The sequence below is a fragment of the Arvicola amphibius genome, chromosome 1 (genome assembly GCF_903992535.2).
Source record: "Arvicola amphibius chromosome 1, mArvAmp1.2, whole genome shotgun sequence".
Lineage (NCBI taxonomy): Eukaryota > Metazoa > Chordata > Mammalia > Rodentia > Cricetidae > Arvicola > Arvicola amphibius.
The window spans coordinates 27,097,977-27,105,298 of record NC_052047.1 but is presented as its reverse complement, the minus strand read 5'-3'; positions in this window follow the sequence as shown (position 1 = coordinate 27,105,298).

The window sequence follows — 7,322 nt, the reverse complement described above, 5'->3', positions numbered from 1 at the left end:
GATTACACACGAATTATGCTTAAAACAGCTTAATAAATTGTATGTTCCACAAAACTGCCCAAAGTAAGTATGGTAAACCAAAAAAAAAAAAAAAAAAAAAAACCAATGCACTTCACTAGCGAGCAAGTAAGAGAAGGCTTTCTTACATCGGAAAGTGCAGATTTTACTCTGAGAAAGGAGAAAAGGGAAGGAGCAAGGAAGGGAAGGAGAAAACAAAGGAGGATGCTCTTTAACTAAATTAAAATTTTATTATAAAGAACTCACAAATATAAACTTCCCTGCTCCCATATCCACCCTTCTTCCATCCCAACAGTCCCATTCCCCCTAGCTCTCCCCATCTTCCCCTTCTCACTTTTCTCTCCCCATCTCCTCTTACACCCACCCTACCCCCACCCCCGAGCTCCCAATTTTTGCCTGGCAATCTTGTCTACTTTCATTATCCAGGAGGATAACTATATGTTTTTCTTTGGGTTCACCTTCTTATTTAGCTTCACTAGGATCACAAATTATAGGCTCAATGTCCTTTATTTATGGCTGAATCCACTTATGAGTGAGTACATACCATATTCATCTTTTTGGTCTGGGTTACCTCACTCAGGATAGTGTTTTCTATTTCTATCCATCTGCATGCAAACATCAAGATGTCATTTTTTTTTTTACCACTGCGTAGTACTCTAGTGTGTATATATTCCACACTTTCTTTATCCATTCTTCCATTGAGGGGCATCTAGATTGTTTCCAGGTTCTGGCTATTACAAATAATGCTGCTATGAACGTAGCTGAAAAAATGCTTTTGTAGTATGATAGGACATCTCTTGGGTATATTCCCAAGAATTGTATTGCTGGATCCTGGGGTAGGTTGATCCCGAATTTCCTGAGAAACTGTCACACTGATTTCCAAAGTGGTTGCACAAGTTTGCATTCCCACCAGCAATGGATGAGTGTTCCCCTTACAGGTTGGCAAGAGACTTGACTTTAGAGGGCTTCCCAGGTGTCCAAGGAGATGTCCCCAGCTAGTTCCTTGGACAGCTGAGGAAAGGGAGCCTGAAATGGCCCTATCCTATAGCCATACTGATTAATATCTTGCATATTACCATAGAACCTTCATCTGGTAATGGATGGAGATAGAGACAGAGACCCACATTGGAGCACCGGACTGAGCTCCCAAAGTCCAAATGAGGAGCAGAAGGAGAGAGAACACAAGCAAGTTAGTCAGGACTGCGAGGGGTGCGTCCACTCACTGAGACAGTGGGGCTGATATAATGGGAGCTCACCAAGGCCAGCTGGACTGGGACTGATGGAGCATGTGATCAAACCGGACTCTCTGAACGTGAAGGACAATGAGGGATGACTGAGAAGCCAAGGACAATGGCACTGGGTTTTGATTCTACTGCATATACTGGCTTTGTGGGAACCTAATATGTTTGGATGTTCACCTTCCTAGACCTGGATGGAGGGGGGAGGACCTTGGACTTCCCACAGGGCAGGGAACCCTGATTGCTCTTTGGACTGGAGAGGGAGAGGGAAGGAGGGGGAGGGAAATGAGAGGAGGGGAGGAGGTGGAAATTATTAATAAAATTTTTAATAAATAAAAAAATAAATATTTTAAAAAAGAACTCACAAATGAAAAAAAACACCACCTTGTGAAATTACCAAGACCCAAAGTCTTGAAATATATAGTTGTAATTTAACTTTTTCTATTTACAAAAATTTAAGTGTGTGTGTGTGTGTGTGTGTGTGTGTGTGTGTATGCGTGTGTGAGAGAGAAGACAACCTGCAGGAGTTGGGTCTCACTTCTCACCGTGTGGATCCCAGGGATCGAACTCGGGTTTTCAGGCTTGGCAGCAAGCACTTTAATCCACTGAGCCATTTTACAGGCCAATAGGTGCACTCCCTACCTCCTTTTAAAAGAAAGTAAACAAGAGAGGACAGTTAAACTGAATCCACTTGGGCCAACGCTACTCCTTAATTCAAAAATATCACAGCATTTGGATTTCCAGGACTGGGAGGTAAAAGGCAATACTGAAAATTGAGTGTCTCCTTCAGCCTCACACGGGAGTCATGAATACCGAAAACTGGCGTTCTCTTAAAACTAGACAGAGATGCACAAAACAGAACGTAACCCCGGGGAGGGCCCACACCACTCCATTCACGCCCCTCAGCTTGGAAATAGCCGGCTTATCCCACTCAGGGCTCCAAGGTCACCCACAGATCTGACCCTCACCTGCATGATGTTCTTTTGTGCCCCTCACTAGGGCTCAAGGGCTCGGACTTCCTCCAGACTGGCATAGGGAGCCAGCCGGCTCTGGCTAGCAGTTTCTAACGCCCCAGGGGCGGGGCGAGGGTAACAACCTACTGCGCATGTGCAACGGTAAGCTCAGTTGCCAGGCAACACAGAGGCCCAGGCCCCAGGTGTGTGGACCCTGCTGCAGCTAACAGGAGGGGGCTCTAGCACGAGCAGTGGGGCGCCTGTTGGTCACGTGGTGTTCGTATTGCTATTCATTCCAACCTCTACCACTGCTATGTCCATTGCCCCTCAAGGTTGCATCCAGTATTCATGGAAGAAAAAACAATTCCTTGGGTGGTGAACTCTTCCGCGGGGTTCTTTTTTTTTTTTTTTGGTGTTTCGAGACAGGGTTTCTCTGCACCTTTTTTAGAGCCTGGCCTGGAACTAGCTCTTGTAGACCAGGCTGGCCTCGAACTCACAGAGATCCGCCTGCCTCTGTCTCCCGAGTGCTGGGATTAAAGGCCTGCGCCACCACTGCCTGGCTTCCGTGGGGTTCTTAAACTGGTCCCATCGTCTGTCTGAAGATAGATTTTAAGGAGTATCTAGGCACTTTCCGTAAGTTGTGAGTGTAATTTTTTTCGTGTCTGTCTTTCTTAATTTTTTAATTGATTTTTAAACTTGGGCCAAAATTTTCCATCAGATTTTCAATGAGACTATAAGTTTACCTGACACCACAAGCCCGTGAGTAGATGAGAAAGGAATGCGGAAGCCGGAGGATCAACCTAGGCTACATATTGTCTCAAAACAAAATCAAAACAGAACAAAAATCACTAGAAAAAAGGACTCCCACTCCCTTTAGGAGCTCTGGTTTAGGTAGGAGACACAACCTATTTACATTAAGGAAAGGAGGTTTTTTGTTTTGTTTTGTTTTGTTTTTGGTTCCTTTGAGACAGGGTTTCTCTGTAGCTTTGGAGCCTGTCCTAGAACTAGCTCTTATAGACTAGGCTGGTCTTGAATTCACAGAGATCTGCCTGACTCTGCCTCCCAAGTGCTGGGATTAAAGGCATGTGCCACCACACAAGTTTATGCCCATGGTCCCAGAAATATACTCAAGAGAATATTTTAAAAAGCAAAAAAAAAAAAAAAAGTGTACTTAGTGACACAATTTTAAACTTGAATTCATCAGTGGAGCCATTCACCTACAATGATCAGTGTAGATTAGAATAGATTCTAATAATTAATATAGATTCTACTGGCTTCTACACCCCAAGCACCCTCTAGTGTTTGTGTATGACACACTGGTAAGCCGAAACAGCAGTAACCGTGTCCTGGTATTTCTGCTTTTCACTCTTCCTCACTTTTATGTGAAGCTCCTTAAAATACACAAGCAATTCATGTCTATCCGGACATTTTTTTTTAAAAAAAGATTTATTTATTTATTATGTAGACAGCATTCCTTTCATGTATGCCCAAATACCAGAAGAGGGCACCAGATGTCATTATAGATGGCTGTGAGCCACCATGTGGTTGCTGGGAATTGAACTCAGGACCTCTGGAAGAGCAGTCAGTGCTCTCAACCACTGAGCCATCTCTCCGGCCCCCCTATCTTGACTTTTAAGGGACCCTCATATTCAAGCCCCCCTCTCTAATTTTGACCAAAGAAGGTAGGGGGAGGGTCTAAAAAGACAAAATAGTGCATATTTTTTCTCATATGCAATAGATGGGTATAGATATGAAATCAGAAGAGGAATTTTTTTTTTTGACAGGCAGTAGGGAACCAAGAAGGATAGCAAGAACAGTGTGTGTGTGTGGGGGGGGGTAAATATGAACAAGAACAACTATAAATATGTATAAAATACCATGAGATATGATGTATGTTAACTAAAGAAATTATTTTAAAATCCAAGTTAATAGAACTACCGGGTACAAACAGCTACTGCTGCCCCATGCATTCATGGCTTTAGAGTAGAGGACCCCTCATTTCGCTAAGGCTCACCCTGCCAAGGCAATTTGCTTTAAAAGGAAGAATGTGGTGGTTTTTTTCCTCTCAGTTTCCTCTTAATTTATGTCTTTCCTAGCTCTTGGTAGGAAGAATAATTCAGGAGCTTTCTTTATGAAACATGTTATTTAAATTCCGCAGGTATGGTTACCATCAACTCCCAGAAAAGCTGGTTTTTTTTCCTGGTAATGAACAAGGTTGGATGTCCTTCACTGGTTACAAAGAGAAGCAATCTCAGAGAAACTATTACTGCCACTTGGCCAGGGAAAGCCCTCTGATATATTTGTAGCAATCTGAAATCTACTTTGTAATATATAAATCATAGTTTGCTTACTAGAATATTGACTAAGTCATAACTTGAGTAATTCCCATTGGTGCTCTAAGATAGCTAGTGCTCTATTTTGTTGTTGTTTCATTTGCTTGTGTTTTATTTTATTTTTTAATTTTTTTTTAGAGAGAGCCTTGTTGCATAGTCCAGGCTAGCCTTGAACTTGCCTCTGTCCTGCCTTAGCATGCCAAATGCTGCAATTACAGACATGGACCATCATGAGAATCTGCATTCAGAGCTGATGACTTCATCACTGACGTAATCCAAATTGGAAAACCTAAAATTGTTCAGCCAACTCTCTATGAGTGAGTGTCTTACGTAAACACCTAAAATGTATGTGTGTCAACACTATCGAGAGCTACAGGACCTACGGAGCTTCTTTAAGAGTGCCTTGCTGTGCACGATTAATCATTGCAACATTCCATGAAAGGTTTTTAAGATGCTGTTTTATTTTCAACAAATCAAACATTTATAATCTCAACTGTCACAGAGAATGCTACAAAGCAGGGGTTTGCAACAGAGTAAATTTAGGAGAAATCATTTTTTAAAACAAAATGTAAGTATATTATATATCTTATCGCACTGTTTCAATGGAAAATTAGTCGACATCTGTAAAAAAAAAGATGAATTAGATTCACATATATGTGAGGCAAGGAATATGTACATATTATGCTTATACAGACATTTCTATGAATATTTTGTTCTAGTATAATAACATTGGCAATTGTGATATTTCCCAACTGTTCTTCTGCCTCTCTCTCTCTCTTTCTGTATTTTTTAATTTATCACCTAATCACTCTCTAATGGCACATTTATTCTACACATACGTGTGCCTAATAGGTTATAATACTTAATAATATATTTAACAATGTGAAAGTAGTTTGCTAGAGCTTACCAATAAGAATTATAAATATGTCAAGTTTTCCCCACCTCCGCCTTAGACCATGGCTCAGTTCATCTATAATAAGCTCACGGAAAAGACCCTGGCACTGCTAAATGCGGCTGTGACCTAATCCAAGCGTCAGTCAGCCACATTTTGGCTCAGTACCAAGGATAAGTTGATCCAACTCTTGCCAAGCTTCTTACAACTCTTCAGATAGTGTAGAAAAATCCCAAGTGCTGAAACCGAGGGTTTCCAAGAACTCACTGCTAAGGAAGCCATGCTGAATGGCTCTGTGGCCACTGAGGTGATCATCAGCAAATATGACGTTATTGATTGTTATAGTTGGCGTTTGGCCTCTTATATCTGATTTTGTTTAAGCTCTCATTTGAATGTTCTCGGACCACATGTGATGAGATTGATATCTCAATAAAATAAGAGCTATCAAAAAAGACTTTCTGGTTGGTTTACTAATCTATCTGCCATGATGTGATTCACATTTTATACTTACTTTCCTACTAAATGTTATCAGGATAAAGCAAGAGATTAGGGAGTCAGATGACAAAAGCAAGAGGGGGAATGACTGTTGAATTACTATTTTATTTGTAAGTAAAATTGCGAGCAAAATAGACTAAGTAGACCCTAGCCTTGGGAATGGACACAAAATTGCATTTTCTGAACTTCAGAGCGAAGTTCATACTAAATTGATCAGATTCCATGTGTGTTGTGACTGTGTGGAAAAGGTTCTGGTGACTTTAGCTCCTCTAGTTGTTTCAACCTCTAGCTTTTTGTTTCTGCTTTTGTATATTTATAGTTTTGTCTTTTTTTTCTAGAATAAACTGGGTGAAATAACGTATTTTTTCAAAGATCCAGATTTGCTTTAAGAAATTTCTGCTTTGCTCATTTTCATTTTTAAAGAATTTGTGTGTGTGTGTGTGTGTGTGTGTGTGTGTGTGTTGGGTTGGGTCCCTGTGGAGGTCAAAAGAGAGTGTCATATTCCTAGGGGCTAGGGTTAATGACAAGCAATTGGGAGTCAAATTCCAGTCCCCTGCATAAATGACAAACACTCTTAACCTCTGAATCATCTCTCCAGTGCTCCCCCTCCTGCCACTTTTTAAAAATTTATTTTATTTTTAAAAGAAAACAAACTATCTTTTTTTTCATTTTACATACAAACCCCAGTTCCCTCTCCTTCCCTTCTTCCCATTCCCTCTACCTATTCCCCCATTCCTCAGAGAGGTTAAAGCACATTGATTTGGGGAAGGTTCAAAGCTATATCAACTCCCTACTATATCTAGGCTGAACAAGGGATCCATCCAAAGAGAATAGGTTCCCTAAAAGCCAGTACAAGCAGTGGGGATAAGTCCTGGTGCCACTGCCAGTGGCCCCACAGTCTGTCCTATCCATACATCTGTCACCCACATTCAGGGGGTCTAGTTCAGACTTATTCTAGTTCCTTCCTTGTCCAGCTGGAGTTGGTGAGCTCCCATTAGCTCACATAAACTGTTTCAGTGGGTGACCCCATCATGGTCCAGAGGCATCTCCATCCCTGACATCAAGCTCTATTATAGAGCTACAGTAGTGAAAATAGCTTGGTATTGCCATAAAAACAGACAGCAAGATCAATCGAATTGAAGACACAGATATTAATCCATACACCTATGAACACCTGATTTTTTAACAAAGAAGCTCAAAATATACAATGGAAAAAAGAAAGCATATTCAACAAATGGTGCTGGCCTAACTGGATGTCAACATGTAGAAGAATGAAAATAGATCCATATCTATCCCCATGCACAAGGCTCATGTCCAAATGGATTAAAGACTTCAATATAAATCCAACCATACTGAACCTGATAGAAGAGAAAGTGGGAAGTATCCTTCAATA